Source organism: Stenella coeruleoalba, assembly GCF_951394435.1.
Source record: "Stenella coeruleoalba genome assembly, chromosome: 7".
Classification (NCBI taxonomy): Eukaryota; Metazoa; Chordata; class Mammalia; order Artiodactyla; family Delphinidae; genus Stenella; species Stenella coeruleoalba.
Window position 1 is genome coordinate 2,693,252 of NC_137153.1, and position 26,971 is coordinate 2,720,222.

Consider the following 26,971-nt stretch of genomic DNA (forward strand, 5'->3'; position numbering starts at 1 on the left):
TAAGGTATTCTTCCTTCAGCTAAAACATGCATGTGGAACCCAGAGTATGATCAACCATGTGAACGGGAGACGTGTTCAAATATATCTCAGTTTTCCTCCCCTGGTACTCGGGTGCAACATTCCAGACGCTTTACTAACACTCTCCCGACTTGGAGAGTCAGTCCCTTTAACCTCCTGTTTGGCCCAGTTTGCAATTTCTGCGGAAGATGAACAGGAATAGCGAGAACCAATGAGAGGCTAGCTGGAGGTGTCTGGACGGGCAAATTCAACTCTCATTTCCCACCAGGAAGAGGAATTAACCAAAGGCTCAGCATGCCGGGCCGGAACCAGATTAGGGCCTGAAGCCATCCTGCGGTGTTGCGGCCAGGTCACAAGAAAGCGAGTTGAAGAAAGGAGCTCAGGGGCACTGTAATTCACAAACCTGCAGAGTTATAAATGACAGCTATCGTCCAAAAATAGACTGAAGTAAGGCTGCCAAGAGGACTTGAAAGCGGGGCAGAATTGCAGGAAACCGATTTCAGGAGGTAGACTGGAATTGCATTGAAAGCATAGGAAAAGAGGCAGAACGTCCACAATGATGCACTTGGCCAAAAACGGCGTATGCGTTTTTTCCTGAATATATTCAGGAAAAAACGCATACGCCCTTTTTGGCCAACCAAGCAAGCTTGCAAAGGAAATCTGCACTACAATGAAGTCTCACTTCCCCCTGTTCAAAAGGGCCATCTGAAAAAAGTGTAAAATCCAGAAAGGCAGGACAGGCCATGGAGAACTGGGAGCCTTGTTATGCTGATGGGCGGGATGTAAATTGCCAGCAACCACTCGGGAGAAGTGTATGGTGTTTCCTGAAACATCTAAAAAACAAAGCAACAGAGCCTAGGGCACTTCCACTTATGGTCCTATAGCTTAGGGAATTTAAAATCAAAAAGTCATAGCCACCCCAAAGTTTGGAACGGCTCTGTTTACAAGAACCTCGTTTACAGTACAAGTTCAACATCGCAGAAAGTGAAAAATGGATAAAGAAGTTGTGGTATTTACTTACAAAGCAATATCACTCAGCAATGAAATCTGTGTCATCAGGCCCTTAGCAGCACAATGAGTGGATTCAGGTATGATGATTCTAACTGAAATAAGTCACACAGAAAAAGAAACATCATAAGATATCAGTAATACACGGAATGTAAACTTGGCTACACAGGAACTGAATTACAGAACAGAACAGGGTCTCAAATTTAGAAAACCAACTTATGCTTGCTTAAGGGGAAAGGTGAGTTGGGGTGCTGCATAAAACCAGAGATTGAAATGAGCACAGATAAAGTTCCTTAAGCCAAATATGGAATAGACAAGAGCTACTCCTTGCTCAACGAAATGGACTCAACACCGCATATTAAACGCCTAAGAATGTACCTGACTAGTAAGTATCTTAAAACCTATGGATTGCTATGTCTCCGAAAGAGAATCAAGCATGTGTACAGGGGCATAAACGCAGCAGTGATAGGATTGGAGAGGTTCGTGAGCAAATGAAGACCCTTTGAAGTCATATTGCATGGTACCCATTCCTCGGGTTTCAACTACCCAGGTTTTAGGTATTCTTCCTTCAGCTAAAACATGCATGTGGAACCCAAGTATGATCAACCATGTGAACGGGAGACGTGTTCAAATATGTCTCAGTTTTCTTCCCCTGGTACTCGGGTGCAACATTCCAGACGCTTTACTAACACTCTCCCGACTTGGAGAGTCAGTCCCTTTAACCTCCTGTTTGGCCCAGTTTGCAATTTCTGCGGAAGATGAACAGGAATAGCGAGAACCAATGAGAGGCTAGCTGGAGGTGTCTGGACGGGCAAATTCAACTCTCATTTCCCACCAGGAAGAGGAATTAACCAAAGGCTCAGCATACCGGGCCGGAACCAGATTAGGGCCTGAAGCCATCCTGCGGTGTTGCGGCCAGGTCACAAGAAAGCGAGTTGAAGAAAGGAGCTCAGGGGCACTGTAATTCACAAACCTGCAGAGTTATAAATGACAGCTATCGTCCAAAAATAGACTGAAGTAAGGCTGCCAAGAGGACTTGAAAGCGGGGCAGAATTGCAGGAAACCGATTTCAGGAGGTAGACTGGAATTGCATTGAAAGCATAGGAAAAGAGGCAGAACGTCCACAATGATGCACTTGGCCAAAAAGGGCGTATGCGTTTTTTCCTGAATATATTCAGGAAAAAACGCATACGCCCTTTTTGGCCAACCAAGCAAGCTTGCAAAGGAAATCTGCACTACAATGAAGTCTCACTTCCCCCCGGTCAAAAGGGCCATCTGAAAAAAGTGTAAAATCCAGAAAGGCAGGACAGGCCATGGAGAACTGGGAGCCTTGTTATGCTGATGGGCGGGATGTAATTTGCCAACAACCACTTGGGAGAAGTGTATGGTGTTTCCTGAAACATCTAAAAAACAAAGCAACAGAACCTAGGGCACTTCCACTTATGGTCCTATAGCTTAGGGAAATTAAAATGAAAAAGACACAGCCACCCCAAAGTTTGGAACGGCTCTGTTTACAAGAACCTCGTTTACAGTACAAGTTCAACATCGCAGAAAGTGAAAAATGGATAAAGAAGTTGTGGTATTTACTTACAAAGCAATATCACTCAGCAATGAAATCTGTGTCATCAGGCGCTTAGCAGCACAATGAGTGGATTCAGGTATGATGATTCTAACTGAAATAAGTCACACAGAAAAAGAAACATCATAAGATATCACTAATACACGGAATGTAAACTTGGCTACACAGGAACTGCATTCCAAAACAGAACAGGGTCTCAAATTTAGAAAACCAACTTATGCTTGCTTAAGGGGAAAGGTGAGTTGGGGTGCTGCATAAAACCAGAGATTGAAATGAGCACAGATAAAGTTCCTTAAGCCAAATATGGAATAGACAAGAGCTACTCCTTGCTCAACGAAATGGACTCAAAACCCCATATTAAACGCCTAAGAATGTACCTGACTTGTAAGTATCTTAAAACCTATGGATTGCTATGTCTCCAAAAGAGAATCAAGCGTGTGTACAGGGGCATAAACGCAGCAGTGATAGGATTGGAGAGGTTCGGTGAGCAAATGAAGACCCTTTGAAGTCATATTGCATGGTACCCATTACACGGGTCTCAACTCTCCAGGTTTAAGGTATTCTTCCTTCAGCTAAAACATGCATGTGGAACCCAGAGTATGATCAACCATGTGAACGGGAGACGTGTTCAAATATGTCTCAGTTTTCCTCCCCTGGTACTCGGGTGCAACATTCCAGACGCTTTACTAACACTCTCCCGACTTGGAGAGTCAGTCCCTTTAACCTCCTGTTTGGCCCAGTTTGCAATTTCTGCGGAAGATGAACAGGAATAACGAGAACCAATGAGAGGCTAGCTGGAGGTGTCTGGACGGGCAAATTTAACTCTCATTTCCCACCAGGAAGAGGAATTAACCAAAGGCTCAGCATGCCGGGCCGGAACCAGGTTAGGGCCTGAAGCCATCCTGCGGTGTTGCAGCCAGGTCACAAGAAAGCGAGTTGAAGAAAGGAGCTCAGGGGCACTGTAATTCACAAACCTGCAGAGTTATAAATGACAGCTATCGTCCAAAAATAGACTGAAGTAAGGCTGCCAAGAGGACTTGAAAGCGGGGCAGAATTGCAGGAAACCGATTTCAGGAGGTAGACTGGAATTGCATTGAAAGCATAGGAAAAGAGGCAGAACGTCCACAATGATGCACTTGGCCAAAAACGGCGTATGCGTTTTTTCCTGAATATATTCAGGAAAAAACGCATACGCCCTTTTTGGCCAACCAAGCAAGCTTGCAAAGGAAATCTGCACTACAATGAAGTCTCACTTCCCCCTGTTCAAAAGGGACATCTGAAAAAAGTGTAAAATCCAGAAAGGCAGGACAGGCCATGGAGAACTGGGAGCCTTGTTATGCTGATGGGCGGGATGTAAATTGCCAACAACCACTCGGGAGAAGTGTATGGTGTTTCCTGAAACATCTAAAAAACAAAGCAACAGAGCCTAGGGCACTTCCACTTATGGTCCTATAGCTTAGGGAATTTAAAATCAAAAAGACACAGCCACCCCAAAGTTTGGAACGGCTCTGTTTACAAGAACCTCGTTTACAGTACAAGTTCAACATCGCAGAAAGTGAAAAATGGATAAAGAAGTTGTGGTATTTACTTACAAAGCAATATCACTCAGCAATGAAATCTGTGTCATCAGGCCCTTAGCAGCACAATGAGTGGATTCAGGTATGATGATTCTAACTGAAATAAGTCACACAGAAAAAGAAACATCATAAGATATCAGTAATACACGGAATGTAAACTTGGCTACACAGGAACTGAATTACAGAACAGAACAGGGTCTCAAATTTCGAAAACCAACTTATGCTTGCTTAAGGGGAAAGGTGAGTTGGGGTGCTGCATAAAACCAGAGATTGAAATGAGCACAGATAAAGTTCCTTAAGCCAAATATGGAATAGACAAGAGCTACTCCTTGCTCAACGAAATGGACTCAACACCGCATATTAAACGCCTAAGAATGTATCTGACTAGTAAGTATCTTAAAACCTATGGATTGCTATGTCTCCGAAAGAGAATCAAGCATGTGTACAGGGGCATAAACGCAGCAGTGATAGGATTGGAGAGGTTCGGTGAGCAAATGAAGACCCTTTGAAGTCATATTGCATGGTACCCATTCCACGGGTTTCAACTACCCAGGTTTTAGGTATTCTTCCTTCAGCTAAAACATACATGTGGAACCAAAGTATGATCAACCATGTGAACGGGAGACGTGTTCAAATATGTCTCAGTTTTCGTCCCCTGGTACTCGGGTGCAACATTCCAGACGCTTTACTGACACTCTCCCCACTTGGAGAGTCAGCACCTTTAACCTCCTGTTTGGCCCAGTTTGCAATTTCTGTGGAAGATGAACAGGAATAGCGAGAACCAATGAGAGGCTAGCTGGAGGTGTCTGGACGGGCAAATTTAACTCTCATTTCCCACCAGGAAGAGGAAATAACCAAAGGCTCAGTGTGCCGTGCCGGAACCAGATTAGGGCCTGAAGCCATCCTGCGGTGTTGCGGCCAGCTCACAAGAAAACGAGTTGAAGAAAGGAGCTCAGGGGCACTGTAATTCACAAACCTGCAGAGTTATAAATGACAGCTATCGTCCAAAAATAGACTGAAGTAAGGCTGCCAAGAGGACTTGAAAGCGGGGCAGAATTGCAGGAAACCGATTTCAGGAGGTAGACTGGAATTGCATTGAAAGCATAGGAAAAGAGGCCGAACGTCCACAATGATGCACTTGGCCAAAAAGGGCGTATGCGTTTTTTCCTGAATATATTCAGGAAAAAACGCATACGCCCTTTTTGGCCAACCAAGCAAGCTTGCAAAGGAAATCTGCACTACAATGAAGTCTCACTTCCCCCCGGTCAAAAGGGCCATCTGAAAAAAGTGTAAAATCCAGAAAGGCAGGACAGGCCATGGAGAACTGGGAGCCTTGTTATGCTGATGGGCGGGATGTAAATTGCCAACAACCACTCGGGAGAAGTGTATGGTGTTTCCTGAAACATCTAAAATACAAAGCAACAGAACCTAGGGCACTTCCACTTATGGTCCTATAGCTTAGGGAAATTAAAATCAAAAAGACACAGCCACCCCAAAGTTTGGAATGGCTCTGTTTACAAGAACCTCGTTTACAGTACAAGTTCAACATCGCAGAAAGTGAAAAATGGATAAAGAAGTTGTGGTATTTACTTACAAAGCAATATCACTCAGCAATGAAATCTGTGTCATCAGGCCCTTAGCAGCACAATGAGTGGATTCAGGTATGATGATTCTAACTGAAATAAGTCACACAGAAAAAGAAACATCATAAGATATCACTAATACACGGAATGTAAACTTGGCTACACAGGAACTGCATTCCAAAACAGAACAGGGTCTCAAATTTAGAAAACCAACTTATGCTTGCTTAAGGGGAAAGGTGAGTTGGGGTGCTGCATAAAACCAGAGATTGAAATGAGCACAGATAAAGTTCCTTAAGCCAAATATGGAATAGACAAGAGCTACTCCTTGCTCAACGAAATGGACTCAAAACCCCATATTAAACGCCTAAGAATGTACCTGACTAGTAAGTATCTTAAAACCTATGGATTGCTATGTCTCCAAAAGAGAATCAAGCGTGTGTACAGGGGCATAAACGCAGCAGTGATAGGATTGGAGAGGTTCGGTGAGCAAATGAAGACCCTTTGAAGTCATATTGCATGGTACCCATTCCACGGGTCTCAACTCTCCAGGTTTAAGGTATTCTTCCTTCAGCTAAAACATGCATGTGGAACCCAGAGTATGATCAACCATGTGAACGGGAGACGTGTTCAAATATGTCTCAGTTTCCTCCCCTGGTACTCGGGTGCAACATTCCAGACGCTTTACTAACACTCTCCCGACTTGGAGAGTCAGTCCCTTTAACCTCCTGTTTGGCCCAGTTTGCAATTTCTGCGGAAGATGAACAGGAATAGCGAGAACCAATGAGAGGCTAGCTGGAGGTGTCTGGACGGGCAAATTCAACTCTCATTTCCCACCAGGAAGAGGAATTAACCAAAGGCTCAGCATGCCGGGCCGGAACCAGATTAGGGCCTGAAGACAGCCTGCGGTGTTGCGGCCAGGTCACAAGAAAGCGAGTTGAAGAAAGGAGCTCAGGGGCACTGTAATTCACAAACCTGCAGAGTTATAAATGACAGCTATCGTCCAAAAATAGACTGAAGTAAGGCTGCCAAGAGGACTTGAAAGCGGGGCAGAATTGCAGGAAACCGATTTCAGGAGGTAGACTGGAATTGCATTGAAAGCATAGGAAAAGAGGCAGAACGTCCACAATGATGCACTTGGCCAAAAAGGGCGTATGCGTTTTTTCCTGAATATATTCAGGAAAAAACGCATACGCCCTTTTTGGCCAACCAAGCAAGCTTGCAAGGGAAATCTGCACTACAATGAAGTCTCACTTCCCCCTGGTCAAAAGGGCCATCTGAAAAAAGTGTAAAATCCAGAAAGGCAGGACAGGCCATGGAGAACTGGGAGCCTTGTTATGCTGATGGGCGGGATGTAAATTGCCAACAACCACTCGGGAGAAGTGTATGGTGTTTCCTGAAACATCTAAAAAACAAAGCAACAGAGCCTAGGGCACTTCCACTTATGGTCCTATAGCTTAGGGAATTTAAAATCAAAAAGACACAGCCACCCCAAAGTTTGGAACGGCTCTGTTTACAAGAACCTCGTTTACAGTACAAGTTCAACATCGCAGAAAGTGAAAAATGGATAAAGAAGTTGTGGTATTTACTTAAAAAGCAATATCACTCAGCAATGAAATCTGTGTCATCAGGCCCTTAGCAGCACAATGAGTGGATTCAGGTATGATGATTCTAACTGAAATAAGTCACACAGAAAAAGAAACATCATAAGATATCAGTAATACACGGAATGTAAACTTGGCTACACAGGAACTGAATTACAGAACAGAACAGGGTCTCAAATTTCGAAAACCAACTTATGCTTGCTTAAGGGGAAAGGTGAGTTGGGGTGCTGCATAAAACCAGAGATTGAAATGAGCACAGATAAAGTTCCTTAAGCCAAATATGGAATAGACAAGAGCTACTCCTTGCTCAACGAAATGGACTCAACACCGCATATTAAACGCCTAAGAATGTACCTGACTAGTAAGTATCTTAAAACCTATGGATTGCTATGTCTCCGAAAGAGAATCAAGCATGTGTACAGGGGCATAAACGCAGCAGTGATAGGATTGGAGAGGTTCGGTGAGCAAATGAAGACCCTTTGAAGTCATATTGCATGGTACCCATTCCACGGGTTTCAACTACCCAGGTTTTAGGTATTCTTCCTTCAGCTAAAACATGCATGTGGAACCCAAGTATGATCAACCATGTGAACGGGAGACGTGTTCAAATATGTCTCAGTTTTCGTCCCCTGGTACTCGGGTGCAACATTCCAGACGCTTTACTAACACTCTCCCCACTTGGAGAGTCAGCGCCTTTAACCTCCTGTTTGGGCCAGTTTGCAATTTCTGTGGAAGATGAACAGGAATAGCGAGAACCAATGAGAGGCTAGCTGGAGGTGTCTGGACGGGCAAATTTAACTCTCATTTCCCACCAGGAAGAGGAAATAACCAAAGGCTCAGTGTGCCGTGCCGGAACCAGATTAGGGCCTGAAGCCATCCTGCGGTGTTGCGGCCAGCTCACAAGAAAACGAGTTGAAGAAAGGAGCTCAGGGGCACTGTAATTCACAAACCTGCAGAGTTATAAATGACAGCTATCGTCCAAAAATAGACTGAAGTAAGGCTGCCAAGAGGACTTGAAAGCGGGGCAGAATTGCAGGAAACCGATTTCAGGAGGTAGACTGGAATTGCATTGAAAGCATAGGAAAAGAGGCAGAACGTCCACAATGATGCACTTGGCCAAAAAGGGCGTATGCGTTTTTTCCTGAATATATTCAGGAAAAAACGCATACGCCCTTTTTGGCCAACCAAGCAAGCTTGCAAAGGAAATCTGCACTACAATGATGTCTCACTTCCCCCCGGTCAAAAGGGCCATCTGAAAAAAGTGTAAAATCCAGAAAGGCAGGACAGGCCATGGAGAACTGGGAGCCTTGTTATGCTGATGGGCGGGATGTAAATTGCCAACAACCACTCGGGAGAAGTGTATGGTGTTTCCTGAAACATCTAAAATACAAAGCAACAGAACCTAGGGCACTTCCACTTATGGTCCTATAGCTTAGGGAAATTAAAATGAAAAAGACACAGCCACCCCAAAGTTTGGAACGGCTCTGTTTACAAGAACCTCGTTTACAGTACAAGTTCAACATCGCAGAAAGTGAAAAATGGATAAAGAAGTTGTGGTATTTACTTACAAAGCAATATCACTCAGCAATGAAATCTGTGTCATCAGGCCCTTAGCAGCACAATGAGTGGATTCAGGTATGATGATTCTAACTGAAATAAGTCACACAGAAAAAGAAACATCATAAGATATCAGTAATACACGGAATGGAAACTTGGCTACACAGGAACTGAACTACAGAACAGAACAGGGTCTCAAATTTAGAAAACCAACTTATGCTTGCTTAAGGGTAAAGGTGAGTTGGGGTGCTGCATAAAACCAGAGATTGAAATGAGCACAGATAAAGTTCCTTAAGCCAAATATGGAATAGACAAGAGCTACTCCTTGCTCAACGAAATGGACTCAACACCGCATATTAAACGCCTAAGAATGTACCTGACTAGTAAGTATCTAAAAACCTATGGATTGCTATGTCTCCGAAAGAGAATCAAGCATGTGTACAGGGGCATAAACGCAGCAGTGATAGGATTGGAGAGGTTCAGTGAGCAAATGAAGACCCTTTGAAGTCATATTGCATGGTACCCATTCCACGAGTTTCAACTACGCAGATTTTAGGTATTCTTCCTTCAGCTAAAACATGCATGTGGAACCCAGAGTATGATCAACCATGTGATCTGGAGACGTGTTCAAATATGTCTCAGTTTTCCTCCCCTGGTACTCGGGTGCAACATTCCAGACGCTTTATTAACACTCTCCCCACTTGGAGAGTCAGCGCCTTTAACCTCCTGATTGGCCCAGTTTGCAATTTCTGCGGAAGATGAACAGGAATAGCGAGAACCAATGAGAGGCTAGCTGGAGGTGTCTGGACGGGCAAATTTAACTCTCATTTCCCACCAGGAAGAGGAAATAACCAAAGGCTCAGCATGCCGTGCCAGAACCAGATTAGGGCCTGAAGACATCCTGCGGTGTTGCGGCCAGGTCACAAGAAAACGAGTTGAAGAAAGGAGCTCAGGGGCACTGTAATTCACAAACCTGCAGAGTTATAAATGACAGCTATCGTCCAAAAATAGACTGAAGTAAGGCTGCCAAGAGGACTTGAAAGCGGGGCAGAATTGCAGGAAACCGATTTCAGGAGGTAGAATGGAATTGCATTGAAAGCATAGGAAAAGAGGCAGAACGTCCACAATGATGCACTTGGCCAAAAAGGGCGTATGCGTTTTTTCCTGAATATATTCAGGAAAAAACGCATACGCCCTTTTTGGCCAACCAAGCAAGCTTGCAAAGGAAATCTGCACTACAATGAAGTCTCACTTCCCCCCGGTCAAAAGGGCCATCTGAAAAAAGTGTAAAATCCAGAAAGGCAGGACAGGCCATGGATAACTGGGAGCCTTGTTATGCTGATGGGCGGGATGTAATTTGCCAACAACCACTCGGGAGAAGTGTATGGTGTTTCCTGAAACATCTAAAAAACAAAGCAACAGAACCTAGGGCACTTCCACTTATGGTCCTATAGCTTAGGGAAATTAAAATGAAAAAGACACAGCCACCCCAAAGTTTGGAACGGCTCTGTTTACAAGAACCTCGTTTACAGTACAAGTTCAACATCGCAGAAAGTGAAAAATGGATAAAGAATTTGTGGTATTTACTTACAAAGCAATATCACTCAGCAATGAAATCTGTGTCATCAGGCCCTTAGCAGCACAATGAGTGGATTCAGGTATGATGATTCTAACTGAAATAAGTCACACAGAAAAAGAAACATCATAAGATATCACTAATACACGGAATGTAAACTTGGCTACACAGGAACTGCATTCCAAAACAGAACAGGGTCTCAAATTTAGAAAACCAACTTATGCTTGCTTAAGGGGAAAGGTGAGTTGGAGTGCTGCATAAAACCAGAGATTGAAATGAGCACAGATAAAGTTCCTTAAGCCAAATATGGAATAGACAAGAGCTACTCCTTGCTCAACGAAATGGACTCAAAACCCCATATTAAACGCCTAAGAATGTACCTGACTAGTAAGTATCTTAAAACCTATGGATTGCTATGTCTCCAAAAGAGAATCAAGCGTGTGTACAGGGGCATAAATGCAGCAGTGATAGGATTTGAGAGGTTCGGTGAGCAAATGAAGACCCTTTGAAGTCATATTGCATGGTACCCATTACACGGGTCTCAACTCTCCAGGTTTAAGGTATTCTTCCTTCAGCTAAAACATGCATGTGGAACCCAGAGTATGATCAACCATGTGAACGGGAGACGTGTTCAAATATGTCTCAGTTTTCCTCCCCTGGTACTCGGGTGCAACATTCCAGATGCTTTACTAACACTCTCCCGACTTGGAGAGTCAGTCCCTTTAACCTCCTGTTTGGCCCCGTTTGCAATTTCTGCGGAAGATGAACAGGAATAGCGAGAACCAATGAGAGGCTAGCTGGAGGTGTCTGGATGGGCAAATTTAACTCTCATTTCCCACCAGGAAGAGGAATTAACCAAAGGCTCAGCGTGCCATGCCGGAACCAGATTAGGGCCTGTAGACATCCTGCGGTGTTGCGGCCAGGTCACAAGAAAGCGAGTTGAAGAAAGGAGCTCAGGGGCACTGTAATTCACAAACCTGCAGAGTTATAAATGACAGCTATCGTCCAAAAATAGACTGAAGTAAGGCTGCCAAGAGGACTTGAAAGCGGGGCAGAATTGCAGGAAACCGATTTCAGGAGGTAGACTGGAATTGCATTGAAAGCATAGGAAAAGAGGCAGAACGTCCACAATGATGCACTTGGCCAAAAAGGGCGTATGCGTTTTTTCCTGAATATATTCAGGAAAAAACGCATACGCCCTTTTTGGCCAACCAAGCAAGCTTGCAAAGGAAATCTGCACTACAATGAAGTCTCACTTCCCCCCGGTCAAAAGGGCCATCTGATAAAAGTGTAAAATCCAGAAAGGCAGGACAGGCCATGGAGAACTGGGAGCCTTGTTATGCTGATGGGCGGGATGTAAATTGCCAACAGACACTCAGGAGAAGTGTATGGTGTTTCCTGAAACATCTAAAAAACAAAGCAACAGAGCCGAGGGCACTTGCGCTTATGGTCCTATAGCTTAGGGAAATTAAAATCAAAAAGACACAGCCACCCCAAAGTTTGGAACGGCTCTGTTTACAAGAACCTCGTTTACCGTACAAGTTCAACATCGCAGAAAGTGAAAAATGGATAAAAAAGTTGTGGTATTTACTTACAAAGCAATATCACTCAGCAATGAAATCTGTGTCATCAGGCCCTTAGCAGCATAATGAGTGGATTCAGGTATGATGATTCTAACTGAAATAAGTCACAAAGAAAAAGAAACATCATAAGATATCAGTAATACACGGAATGGAAACTTGGCTACACAGGAACTGAATTACAGAACAGAACAGGGTCTCAAATTTAGAAAACCAACTTATGCTTGCTTAAGGTGAAAGGTGAGTTGGGGTGCTGCATAAAACCAGAGATTGAAATGAGCACAGATAAAGTTCCTTAAGCCAAATATGGAATACACAAGAGCTACTCCTTGCTCAACGAAATGGACACAAAACCCCATATTGAACGCCTAAGAATGTACCTGACTAGTAAGTATCTTAAAACCTATGGATTGCTATGTCTCCGAAAGAGAATCAAGCATGTGTACAGGGGCATAAATGCAGCAGTGATAGGATTGGAGAGGTTCGTGAGCAAATGAAGACCCTTTGAAGTCATATTGCATGGTACCCATTCCACGGGTTTCAACTACCCAGGTATAAGGTATTCTTCCTTCAGCTAAAACATGCATGTGGAACCTAGAGTATGATCAACCATGTGATCGGGAGACGTGTTCAAATATGTCTCAGTTTTCGTACCCTGGTACTCGGGTGCAACATTCCAGACGCTTTACTAACACTCTCCCCACTTGGAGAGTCAGTCCCTTTAACCTCCTGTTTGGCCCAGTTTGCAATTTCTGTGGAAGATGAACAGGAATAGCGAGAACCAATGAAAGAATAGCTGGAGGTGTCTGGATGGGCAAATTTAACTCTCATTTCCCACCAGGAAGAGGAATTAACCAAAGGCTCAGCGTGCCGTGCCAGAACCAGATTAGGGCCTGAAGACATCCTGCGGTGTTGCGGCCAGCTCAAAAGAAAGCGAGTTGAAGAAAGGAGCTCAGGGGCACTGTAATTCACAAACCTGCAGAGTTATAAATGACAGCTATCGTCCAAAAATATACTGAAGTAAGGCTGCCAAGAGGACTTGAAAGCGGGGCAGAATTGCAGGAAACCGATTTCAGGAGGTAGACTGGAATTGCATTGAAAGCATAGGAAAAGAGGCAGAACGTCCACAATGATGCACTTGGCCAAAAAGGGCGTATGCGTTTTTTCCTGAATATATTCAGGAAAAAACGCATACGCCCTTTTTGGCCAACCAAGCAAACTGGCAAAGGAAATCTGCACTACAATGAAGTCTCACTTCCCCCCGGTCAAAAGGGCCATCTGAAAAAAGTGTAAAATCCAGAAAGGCAGGACAGGCCATGGAGAACTGGGAGCCTTGTTATGCTGATGGGCGGGATGTAAATTGCCAACAGACACTCAGGAGAAGTGTATGGTGTTTCCTGAAACATCTAAAAAAGAAAGCAACAGAGCCGAGGGCACTTGCGCTTATGGTCCTATAGCTTAGGGAAATTAAAATCAAAAAGACACAGCCACCCCAAAGTTTGGGACGCCTCCGTTTACAAGAACCTCGTTTACCGTACAAGTTCAATATCACAGAAAGTGAAAAATGGATAAAGAACTTGTGGTACTTACGTACAATACAGTATCACGCATCAATGAAATCTATGTCATCAGGCCCGTAGCAGCATAATGAGTGGATTCAGGTACGATGATTCTAACTGAAATAAGTCACACAGAAAAAGAAACATCATAAGATATCACTAATACACGGAATGTAAACTTGGCTACACAGGAACTGCATTCCAAAACAGAACAGGGTCTCAAATTTAGAAAACCAACTTATGCTTGCTTAAGGGGAAAGGTGAGTTGGGGTGCTGCATAAAACCAGAGATTGAAATGGGCACAGATAAAGTTCCTTAAGCCAAATATGGAATACACAAGAGCTACTCCTTGCTCAATGAAATGGACACAAAACCCCATATTAAACGCCTAAGAATACACCTGACTAGTAAGTATCTTAAAACTTATGGATTGCTATGTCTCCGAAAGAGAATCAAGCATGTGTACAGGGGCATAAACGCAGCAGTGATAGGATTGGAGAGGTTCGTGAGCAAATGAAGACCCTTTGAAGTCATATTGCATGGTACCCATTCCACGGGTTTCAACTACCCAGGTTTAAGGTATTCTTCCTTCAGCTAAAACATGCATGTGGAACCTAGAGTATGATCAACCATGTGATCGGGAGACGTGTTCAAATATGTCTCAGTTTTCGTACCCTGGTACTCGGGTGCAACATTCCAGACGCTTTACTAACACTCTCCCCACTTGGAGAGTCAGTCCCTTTAACTTCCTGTTTGGCCCAGTTTGCAATTTCTGTGGAAGATGAACAGGAATAGCGAGATCCAATGAAAGACTAGCTGGAGGTGTCTGGATGGGCAAATATAACTCTCATTTCCCACCAGGAAGAGGAATTAACCAAAGGCTCAGCGTGCCGTACCAGAACCAGATTAGGGCCTGAAGCCATCCTGCGGTGTTGCGGCCAGGTCACAAGAAAGCGAGTTGAAGAAAGGAGCTCAGGGGCACTGTAATTCACAAACCTGCAGAGTTATAAATGACAGCTATCGTCCAAAAATAGACTGAAGTAAGGCTGCCAAGAGGACTTGAAAGCGGGGCAGAATTGCAGGAAACCGATTTCAGGAGGTAGACTGGAATTGCATTGAAAGCATAGGAAAAGAGGCAGAATGTCCACAGTGATGCACTTGGCCAAAAAGGGCGTATGCGTTTTTTCCTGAATATATTCAGGAAAAAACGCATACGCCCTTTTTAGCGAACCAAGCAAGCTTGCAAAGGAAATCTGCACTACAATGAAGTCTCACTTCCCCCCGGTCAAAAGGGCCATCTGAAAAAAGTGTAAAATCCAGAAAGGCAGGACAGGCCATGGAGAACTGGGAGCCTTGTTATGCTGATGGGCGGGATGTAAACTGCCAACAACCACTTGGGAGAAGTGTATGGTGTTTCCTGAAACATCTAAAAAACAAAGCAACAGAACCTAGGGCACTTCCACTTATGGTCCTATAGCTTAGGGAAATTAAAATTAAAAAGACACAGACACCCCAAAGTTCGGAACGGCTGTGTTTACAAGAAACTAGTTTACAGTACAAGTTCAACATCGCAGAAAGTGAAAAATGGATAAAGAAGTTGTGGTATTTACTTACAAAGCAATATCACTCAGCAATGAAATCTGTGTCATCAGGCCCTTAGCAGCACAATGAGTGGATTCAGGTATGATGATTCTAACTGAAATAAGTCACACAGAAAAAGAAACATCATAAGATATCAGTAATACACGGAATGTAAACTTGGCTACACAGGAACTGAATTACAGAACAGAAGAGGGTCTCAAATTTAGAAAACCAACTTATGCTTGCTTAAGGGGAAAGGTGAGTTGGGGTGCTGCATAAAACCAGAGATTGAAATGAGCACAGATAAAGTTCCTTAAGCCAAATATGGAATAGACAAGAGCTACTCCTTGCTCAACGAAATGGACTCAACACCGCATATTAAACGCCTAAGAATGTACCTGACTAGTAAGTATCTTAAAACCTATGGATTGCTATGTCTCCGAAAGAGAATCAAGCATGTGTACATGGGCATAAATGCAGCAGTGATAGGATTGGAGGGGTTCGTGAGCAAATGAAGACCCTTTGAAGTCATATTGCATGGTTCCCATTCCACGGGTCTCAACTCTCCAGCTTTAAGGTATTGTTCCTTCAGCTAAAACATGCATGTGGAACCTAGATTATGATCAACCATGTGATCTGGAGACGTGTTCAAATATGTCTCAGTTTTCGTACCCTGGTACTCGGGTTCAACATTCCAGACGCTTTACTAACACTCTCCCCACTTGGAGAGTCAGTCCCTTTAACCTCCTGTTTGGCCCAGTTTGCAATTTCTGTGGAAGATGAACAGGAATAGCGAGAACCAATGAGAGACTAGCTGGAGGTGTCTGGATGGGCAAACTTAACTCTCATTTCCCACCAGGAAGAGGAATTAACCAAAGGCTCAGCGTGCCATGCCGGAACCAGATTAGGGCCTGTAGACATCCTGCGGTGTTGCGGCCAGGTCACAAGAAAGCGAGTTGAAGAAAGGAGCTCAGGGGCACTGTAATTCACAAACCTGCAGAGTTATAAATGACAGCTATCGTCCAAAAATAGACTGAAGTAAGGCTGCCAAGAGGACTTGAAAGCGGGGCAGAATTGCAGGAAACCGATTTCAGGAGGTAGACTGGAATTGCATTGAAGGCATAGGAAAAGAGGCAGAACGTCCACAATGATGCACTTGGCCAAAAAGGGCGTATGCGTTTTTTCCTGAATATATTCAGGAAAAAACGCATACGCCCTTTTTGGCCAACCAAGCAAACTTGCAAAGGAAATCTGCACTACAATGAAGTCTCACTTCCCCCCGGTCAAAAGGGCCATCTTAAAAAAGTGTAAAATCCAGAAAGGCAGGACAGGCCATGGAGAACTGGGAGCCTTGTTATGCTGATGGGCGGGATGTAAATTGCCAACAGACACTCAGGAGAAGTGTATGGTGTTTCCTGAAACATCTAAAAAACAAAGCAACAGAGCCGAGGGCACTTGCGCTTATGGTCCTATAGCTTAGGGAAATTAAAATAAAAAAGACACAGCCACCCCAAAGTTTGGGACGCCTCCGTTTACAAGAACCTCGTTTACCGTACAAGTTCAATATCACAGAAAGTGAAAAATGGATAAAGAACTTGTGGTACTTACGTACAATGCAGTATCACTCAGCAATGAAATCTATGTCATCAGGCCCGTAGCAGCATAATGAGTGGATTCAGATACGATGATTCTAACTGAAATAAGTCACACAGAAAAAGAAACATCATAAGATATCACTAATACACGGAATGTAAACTTGGCTACACAGGAACTGCATTCCAAAACAGAACAGGGTCTCAAATTTAGAAAACCAACTTATGCTTGCTTAAGGGGAAAGGTGAGTTGGGGTGCTGCATAAAACCAGAGATTGAAATGGGCACAGATAAAGTTCCTTAAGCCAAATATGGAATACACAAGAGCTACTCCTTGCTCAATGAAATGGACACAAAACCCCATATTAAACGCCTAAGAATACACCTGACTAGTAAGTATCTTAAAACTTATGGATTGCTATGTCTCCGAAAGAGAATCAAGCATGTGTACAGGGGCATAAACGCAGCAGTGATAGGATTGGAGAGGTTCGTGAGCAAATGAAGACCCTTTGAAGTCATATTGCATGGTACCCATTCCACGGGTTTCAACTACCCAGGTTTAAGGTATTCTTCCTTCAGCTAAAACATGCATGTGGAACCTAGAGTATGATCAACCATGTGATCGGGAGACGTGTTCAAATATGTCTCAGTTTTCGTACCCTGGTACTCGGGTGCAACATTCCAGACGCTTTACTAACACTCTCCCCACTTGGAGAGTCAGTCCCTTTAACTTCCTGTTTGGCCCAGTTTGCAATTTCTGTGGAAGATGAACAGGAATAGCGAGATCCAATGAAAGACTAGCTGGAGGTGTCTGGATGGGCAAATATAACTCTCATTTCCCACCAGGAAGAGGAATTAACCAAAGGCTCAGCGTGCCGTACCAGAACCAGATTAGGGCCTGAAGCCATCCTGCGGTGTTGCGGCCAGGTCACAAGAAAGCGAGTTGAAGAAAGGAGCTCAGGGGCACTGTAATTCACAAACCTGCAGAGTTATAAATGACAGCTATCGTCCAAAAATAGACTGAAGTAAGGCTGCCAAGAGGACTTGAAAGCGGGGCAGAATTGCAGGAAACCGATTTCAGGAGGTAGACTGGAATTGCATTGAAAGCATAGGAAAAGAGGCAGAATGTCCACAGTGATGCACTTGGCCAAAAAGGGCGTATGCGTTTTTTCCTGAATATATTCAGGAAAAAACGCATACGCCCTTTTTAGCGAACCAAGCAAGCTTGCAAAGGAAATCTGCACTACAATGAAGTCTCACTTCCCCCCGGTCAAAAGGGCCATCTGAAAAAAGTGTAAAATCCAGAAAGGCAGGACAGGCCATGGAGAACTGGGAGCCTTGTTATGCTGATGGGCGGGATGTAAACTGCCAACAACCACTTGGGAGAAGTGTATGGTGTTTCCTGAAACATCTAAAAAACAAAGCAACAGAACCTAGGGCACTTCCACTTATGGTCCTATAGCTTAGGGAAATTAAAATTAAAAAGACACAGACACCCCAAAGTTCGGAACGGCTGTGTTTACAAGAAACTAGTTTACAGTACAAGTTCAACATCGCAGAAAGTGAAAAATGGATAAAGAAGTTGTGGTATTTACTTACAAAGCAATATCACTCAGCAATGAAATCTGTGTCATCAGGCCCTTAGCAGCACAATGAGTGGATTCAGGTATGATGATTCTAACTGAAATAAGTCACACAGAAAAAGAAACATCATAAGATATCAGTAATACACGGAATGTAAACTTGGCTACACAGGAACTGAATTACAGAACAGAAGAGGGTCTCAAATTTAGAAAACCAACTTATGCTTGCTTAAGGGGAAAGGTGAGTTGGGGTGCTGCATAAAACCAGAGATTGAAATGAGCACAGATAAAGTTCCTTAAGCCAAATATGGAATAGACAAGAGCTACTCCTTGCTCAACGAAATGGACTCAACACCGCATATTAAACGCCTAAGAATGTACCTGACTAGTAAGTATCTTAAAACCTATGGATTGCTATGTCTCCGAAAGAGAATCAAGCATGTGTACATGGGCATAAATGCAGCAGTGATAGGATTGGAGGGGTTCGTGAGCAAATGAAGACCCTTTGAAGTCATATTGCATGGTACCCATTCCACGGGTCTCAACTCTCCAGCTTTAAGGTATTGTTCCTTCAGCTAAAACATGCATGTGGAACCTAGATTATGATCAACCATGTGATCTGGAGACGTGTTCAAATATGTCTCAGTTTTCGTACCCTGGTACTCGGGTTCAACATTCCAGACGCTTTACTAACACTCTCCCCACTTGGAGAGTCAGTCCCTTTAACCTCCTGTTTGGCCCAGTTTGCAATTTCTGTGGAAGATGAACAGGAATAGCGAGAACCAATGAGAGACTAGCTGGAGGTGTCTGGATGGGCAAACTTAACTCTCATTTCCCACCAGGAAGAGGAATTAACCAAAGGCTCAGCGTGCCATGCCGGAACCAGATTAGGGCCTGTAGACATCCTGCGGTGTTGCGGCCAGGTCACAAGAAAGCGAGTTGAAGAAAGGAGCTCAGGGGCACTGTAATTCACAAACCTGCAGAGTTATAAATGACAGCTATCGTCCAAAAATAGACTGAAGTAAGGCTGCCAAGAGGACTTGAAAGCGGGGCAGAATTGCAGGAAACCGATTTCAGGAGGTAGACTGGAATTGCATTGAAGGCATAGGAAAAGAGGCAGAACGTCCACAATGATGCACTTGGCCAAAAAGGGCGTATGCGTTTTTTCCTGAATATATTCAGGAAAAAACGCATACGCCCTTTTTGGCCAACCAAGCAAACTTGCAAAGGAAATCTGCACTACAATGAAGTCTCACTTCCCCCCGGTCAAAAGGGCCATCTTAAAAAAGTGTAAAATCCAGAAAGGCAGGACAGGCCATGGAGAACTGGGAGCCTTGTTATGCTGATGGGCGGGATGTAAATTGCCAACAGACACTCAGGAGAAGTGTATGGTGTTTCCTGAAACATCTAAAAAACAAAGCAACAGAGCCGAGGGCACTTGCGCTTATGGTCCTATAGCTTAGGGAAATTAAAATAAAAAAGACACAGCCACCCCAAAGTTTGGGACGCCTCCGTTTACAAGAACCTCGTTTACCGTACAAGTTCAATATCACAGAAAGTGAAAAATGGATAAAGAACTTGTGGTACTTACGTACAATGCAGTATCACTCAGCAATGAAATCTATGTCATCAGGCCCGTAGCAGCATAATGAGTGGATTCAGATACGATGATTCTAACTGAAATAAGTCACACAGAAAAAGAAACATCATAAGATATCACTAATACACGGAATGTAAACTTGGCTACACAGGAACTGCATTCCAAAACAGAACAGGGTCTCAAATTTAGAAAACCAACTTATGCTTGCTTAAGGTGAAAGGTGAGTTGGGGTGCTGCATAAAACCAGAGATTGAAATGAGCACAGATAAAGTTCCTTAAGCCAAATATGGAATACACAAGAGCTACTCCTTGCTCAACGAAATGGACACAAAACCCCATATTAAACGCCTAAGAATGCACCTGACTAGTAAGTATCTTAAAACCTATGGATTGCTATGTCTCCGAAAGAGAATCAAGCATGTGTACAGGGGCATAAACGCAGCAGTGATAGGATTGGAGAGGTTCGGTGAGCAAATGAAGACCCTTTTAAGTCATATTGCATGGTACCCATTACACGAGTCTTAACTCTCCAGGTTTAAGGTATTCTTCCTTCAGCTAAAACATGCATGTGGAACCCAGAGTATGATCAACCATGTGAACGGGAGACGTGTTCAAATATGTCTCAGTTTTCCTCCCCTGGTACTCGGGTGCAACATTCCAGACGCTTTACTAACACTCTCCCCACTTGGAGAGTCAGTCCCTTTAACCTCCTGTTTGGCCCAGTTTGCAATTTCTGCGGAAGATGAACAGGAATAGCGAGAACCAATGAGAGACTACCTGGAGGTGTCTGGACGGGCAAATTTAACTCTCATTTCCCACCAGGAAGAGGAATTAACCAAAGGCTCAGCGTGCCGTGCCGGAACCAGATTAGGGCCTGAAGCCATCCTGCGGTATTGCGGCCAGGTCAAAAGAAAGCGAGTTGAAGAAAGGAGCTCAGGGGCACTGTAATTCACAAACCTGCAGAGTTATAAATGACAGCTATCGTCCAAAAATAGACTGAAGTAAGGCTGCCAAGAGGACTTGAAAGCGGGTCAGAATTGCAGGAAACCGATTTCAGGAGGTAGACTGGAATTGCATTGAAAGCATAGGAAAAGAGGCAGAACGTCCACAATGATGCACTTGGCCAAAAAGGGCGTATGCGTTTTTTCCTGAATATATTCAGGAAAAAACGCATACGCACTTTTTGGCCAACCAAGCAAGCTTGCAAAGGAAATCTGCACTACAATGAAGTCTCACTTCCCCCCGGTCAAAAGTGCCATCTGAAAAAAGTGTAAAATCCAGAAAGGCAGGACAGGCCATGGAGAACTGGGAGCCTTGTTATGCTGATGGGCGGGATGTAATTTGCCAACAACCACTCGGGAGAAGTGTATGGTGTTTCCTGAAACATCTAAAAAACAAAGCAACAGAGCCGAGGGCACTTGCGCTTAAGGTCCTATAGCTTAGGGAAATTAAAATCAAAAAGACACAGCCACCCCAAAGTTTGGAACGGCTCTGTTTACAAGAACCTCGTTTACCGTACAAGTTCAACATCGCAGAAAGTGAAAAATGGATAAAGAAGTTGTGGTATTTACTTACAAAGCAATATCACTCAGCAATGAAATCTGTGTCATCAGGCCCTTAGCAGCATAATGAGTGCATTCAGGTATGATGATTCTAACTGAAATAAGTCACACAGAAAAAGAAACATCATAAGATATCAGTAATACACGGAATGGAAACTTGGCTACACAGGAACTGAATTACAGAACAGAACAGGGTCTCAAATTTAGAAAACCAACTTATGCTTGCTTAAGGTGAAAGGTGAGTTGGGGTGCTGCATAAAACCAGAGATTGAAATGAGCACAGATAAAGTTCCTTAAGCCAAATATGGAATACACAAGAGCTACTCCTTGCTCAACGAAATGGACACAAAACCCCATATTGAACGCCTAAGAATGTACCTGACTAGTAAGTATCTTAAAACCTATGGATTGCTATGTCTCCGAAAGAGAATCAAGCATGTGTACAGGGGCATAAACGCAGCAGTGATAGGATTGGAGAGGTTCGTGAGCAAATGAAGACCCTTTGAAGTCATATTGCATGGTACCCATTCCACGGGTTTCAACTACCCAGGTATAAGGTATTCTTCCTTCAGCTAAAACATGCATGTGGAACCTAGATTATGATCAACCATGTGATCTGGAGACGTGTTCAAATATGTCTCAGTTTTCGTACCCTGGTACTCGGGTTCAACATTCCAGACGCTTTACTAACACTCTCCCCACTTGGAGAGTCAGTCCCTTTAACCTCCTGTTTGGCCCAGTTTGCAATTTCTGTGGAAGATGAACAGGAATAGCGAGAACCAATGAGAGACTAGCTGGAGGTGTCTGGATGGGCAAACTTAACTCTCATTTCCCACCAGGAAGAGGAATTAACCAAAGGCTCAGCGTGCCATGCCGGAACCAGATTAGGGCCTGTAGACATCCTGCGGTGTTGCGGCCAGGTCACAAGAAAGCGAGTTGAAGAAAGGAGCTCAGGGGCACTGTAATTCACAAACCTGCAGAGTTATAAATGACAGCTATCGTCCAAAAATAGACTGAAGTAAGGCTGCCAAGAGGACTTGAAAGCGGGGCAGAATTGCAGGAAACCGATTTCAGGAGGTAGACTGGAATTGCATTGAAGGCATAGGAAAAGAGGCAGAACGTCCACAATGATGCACTTGGCCAAAAAGGGCGTATGCGTTTTTTCCTGAATATATTCAGGAAAAAACGCATACGCCCTTTTTGGCCAACCAAGCAAGCTTGCAAAGGAAATCTGCACTACAATGAAGTCTCACTTCCCCCCGGGCAAAAGGGCCATCTTAAAAAAGTGTAAAATCCAGAAAGGCAGGACAGGCCATGGAGAACTGGGAGCCTTGTTATGCTGATGGGCGGGATGTAAATTGCCAACAGACACTCAGGAGAAGTGTATGGTGTTTCCTGAAACATCTAAAAAACAAAGCAACAGAGCCGAGGGCACTTGCGCTTATGGTCCTATAGCTTAGGGAAATTAAAATCAAAAAGACACAGCCACCCCAAAGTTTGGGACGCCTCCGTTTACAAGAACCTCGTTTACCGTACAAGTTCAATATCACAGAAAGTGAAAAATGGATAAAGAACTTGTGGTACTTACGTACAATGCAGTATCACTCAGCAATGAAATCTATGTCATCAGGCCCGTAGCAGCATAATGAGTGGATTCAGGTACGATGATTCTAACTGAAATAAGTCACACAGAAAAAGAAACATCATAAGATATCACTAATACACGGAATGTAAACTTGGCTACACAGGAACTGCATTCCAAAACAGAACAGGGTCTCAAATTTAGAAAACCAACTTATGCTTGCTTAAGGTGAAAGGTGAGTTGGGGTGCTGCATAAAACCAGAGATTGAAATGAGCACAGATAAAGTTCCTTAAGCCAAATATGGAGTACACAAGAGCTACTCCTTGCTCAACGAAATGGACACAAAACCCCATATTAAACGCCTAAGAATGCACCTGACTAGTAAGTATCTTAAAACCTATGGATTGCTATGTCTCCGAAAGAGAATCAAGCATGTGTACAGGGGCATAAACGCAGCAGTGATAGGATTGGAGAGGTTCGTGAGCAAATGAAGACCCTTTGAAGTCATATTGTATGGTACCCATTCCACGGGTTTCAACTACCCAGGTTTAAGGTATTCTTCCTTCATCTAAAACATGCATGTGGAACCTAGAGTATGATCAACCATGTGATCGGGAGACGTGTTCAAATATTTCTCAGTTTTCGTACCCTGGTACTCGGGTGCAACATTCCAGACGCTTTACTAACACTCTCCCCACTTGGAGAGTCAGTCCCTTTAACTTCCTGTTTGGCCCAGTTTGCAATTTCTGTGGAAGATGAACAGGAATAGCGAGAACCAATGAAAGACTAGCTGGAGGTGTCTGGATGGGCAAATATAACTCTCATTTCCCACCAGGAAGAGGAATTAACCAAAGGCTCAGCGTGCCGTGCCAGAACCAGATTAGGGCCTGAAGCCATCCTGCGGTGTTGCGGCCAGGTCACAAGAAAGCGAGTTGAAGAAAGGAGCTCAGGGGCACTGTAATTCACAAACCTGCAGAGTTATAAATGACAGCTATCGTCCAAAAATAGACTGAAGTAAGGCTGCCAAGAGGACTTGAAAGCGGGGCAGAATTGCAGGAAACCGATTTCAGGAGGTAGACTGGAATTGCATTGAAAGCATAGGAAAAGAGGCAGAACGTCCACAATGATGCACTTGGCCAAAAAGGGCGTATGCGTTTTTTCCTGAATATATTCAGGAAAAAACGCATACGCCCTTTTTGGCCAACCAAGCAAGCTTGCAAAGGAAATCTGCACTACAATGAAGTCTCACTTCCCCCCGGTCAAAAGGGCCATCTGAAAAAAGTGTAAAATCCAGAAAGGCAGGACAGGCCATGGAGAACTGGGAGCCTTGTTATGCTGATGGGCGGGATGTAAATTGCCAACAGACACTCAGGAGAAGTGTATGGTGTTTCCTGAAACATCTAAAAAACAAAGCAACAGAGCCCAGGGCACTTGCGCTTATGGTCCTATAGCTTAGGGAAATTAAAATCAAAAAGACACAGCCACCCCAAATTTTGGGACGCCTCCTTTTACAAGAACCTCGTTTACCGTACAAGTTCAATATCACAGAAAGTGAAAAATGGATAAAGAACTTGTGGTACTTACGTACAATGCAGTATCACTCAGCAATGAAATCTATGTCATCAGGCCCATAGCAGCATAATGAGTGGATTCAGGTACGATGATTCTAACTGAAATAAGTCACACAGAAAAAGAAACATCATAAGATATCACTAATACACGGAATGTAAACTTGGCTACACAGGAACTGCATTCCAAAACAGAACAGGGTCTCAAATTTAGAAAACCAACTTATGCTTGCTTAAGGGGAAAGGTGAGTTGGGGTGCTGCATAAAACCAGAGATTGAAATGAGCACAGATAAAGTTCCTTAAGCCAAATATGGAATAGACAAGAGCTACTCCTTGCTCAACGAAATGGACTCAAAACCCCATATTAAACGCCTAAGAATGTACCTGACTAGTAAGTATCTTAAAACCTATGGATTGCTATGTCTCCGAAAGAGAATCAAGCATGTGTACAGGGGCATAAACGCAGCAGTGATAGGATTGGAGAGGTTCGGTGAGCAAATGAAGACCCTTTTAAGTCATATTGCATGGTACCCATTACACGGGTCTTAACTCTCCAGGTTTAAGGTATTCTTCCTTCAGCTAAAACATGCATGTGGAACCCAGAGTATGATCAACCATGTGAACGGGAGACGTGTTCAAATATGTCTCAGTTTTCCTCCCCTGGTACTCGGGTGCAACATTCCAGACGCTTTACTAACACTCTCCCCACTTGGAGAGTCAGTCCCTTTAACCTCCTGTTTGGCCCAGTTTGCAATTTCTGCGGAAGATGAACAGGAATAGCGAGAACCAATGAGAGACTACCTGGAGGTGTCTGGACGGGCAAATTTAACTCTCATTTCCCACCAGGAAGAGGAATTAACCAAAGGCTCAGCGTGCCGTGCCGGAACCAGATTAGGGCCTGAAGCCATCCTGCGGTATTGCGGCCAGGTCAAAAGAAAGCGAGTTGAAGAAAGGAGCTCAGGGGCACTGTAATTCACAAACCTGCAGAGTTATAAATGACAGCTATCGTCCAAAAATAGACTGAAGTAAGGCTGCCAAGAGGACTTGAAAGCGGGGCAGAATTGCAGGAAACCGATTTCAGGAGGTAGACTGGAATTGCATTGAAAGCATAGGAAAAGAGGCAGAACGTCCACAATGATGCACTTGGCCAAAAAGGGCGTATGCGTTTTTTCCTGAATATATTCAGGAAAAAACGCATACGCCCTTTTTGGCCAACCAAGCAAGCTTGCAAAGGAAATCTGCACTACAATGAAGTCTCACTTCCCCCCGGTCAAAAGTGCCATCTGAAAAAAGTGTAAAATCCAGAAAGGCAGGACAGGCCATGGAGAACTGGGAGCCTTGTTATGCTGATGGGCGGGATGTAATTTGCCAACAACCACTCGGGAGAAGTGTATGGTGTTTCCTGAAACATCGAAAAAACAAAACAACAGAACCTAGGGCACTTCCACTTATGGTCCTATAGCTTAGGGAAATTAAAATGAAAAAGACACAGCCACCCCAAAGTTTGGAACGGCTCTGTTTACAAGAACATCGTTTACAGTACAAGTTCAACATCGCAGAAAGTGAAAAATGGATAAAGAAGTTGTGGTATTTACTTACAAAGCAATATCACTCAGCAATGAAATCTGTGTCATCAGGCCCTTAGCAGCACAATGAGTGGATTCAGGTATGATGATTCTAACTGAAATAAGTCACACAGAAAAAGAAACATCATAAGATATCACTAATACACGGAATGTAAACTTGGCTACACAGGAACTGCATTCCAAAACAGAACAGGGTCTCAAATTTAGAAAACCAACTTATGCTTGCTTAAGGGGAAAGGTGAGTTGGGGTGCTGCATAAAACCAGAGATTGAAATGAGCACAGATAAAGTTCCTTAAGCCAAATATGGAATAGACAAGAGCTACTCCTTGCTCAACGAAATGGACTCAAAACCCCATATTAAACGCCTAAGAATGTACCTGACTAGTAAGTATCTTAAAACCTATGGATTGCTATGTCTCCAAAAGAGAATCAAGCGTGTGTACAGGGGCATAAACGCAGCAGTGATAGGATTGGGGAGGTTCGGTGAGCAAATGAAGACCCTTTGAAGTCATATTGCATGGTACCCATTACACGGGTCTCAACTCTCCAGGTTTAAGGTATTCTTCCTTCAGCTAAAACATGCATGTGGAACCCAGAGTATGATCAACCATGTGAACGGGAGACGTGTTCAAATATGTCTCAGTTTTCCTCCCCTGGTACTCGGGTGCAACATTCC

At 43.8% G+C, this 26,971-nt stretch overlaps 1 long non-coding RNA gene across 26 annotated transcripts in view; it reads right to left on the reverse strand.

The window, feature by feature from the left end:
- Positions 1–26,971, reverse strand: part of LOC307189637 — a 2,307,304-nt gene that overhangs the window by 961,809 nt on the left and 1,318,524 nt on the right. For 25 of the 26 annotated variants that reach the window (XR_013829230.1, XR_013829231.1, XR_013829232.1 and 22 more), the window contains exon 5: positions 7,352–7,437. This is a non-coding gene — a long non-coding RNA (uncharacterized lncRNA). The remainder of the gene's footprint in view (positions 1–7,351; positions 7,438–26,971) is intronic. The other variant, XR_013829250.1, reaches the window with a different exon arrangement.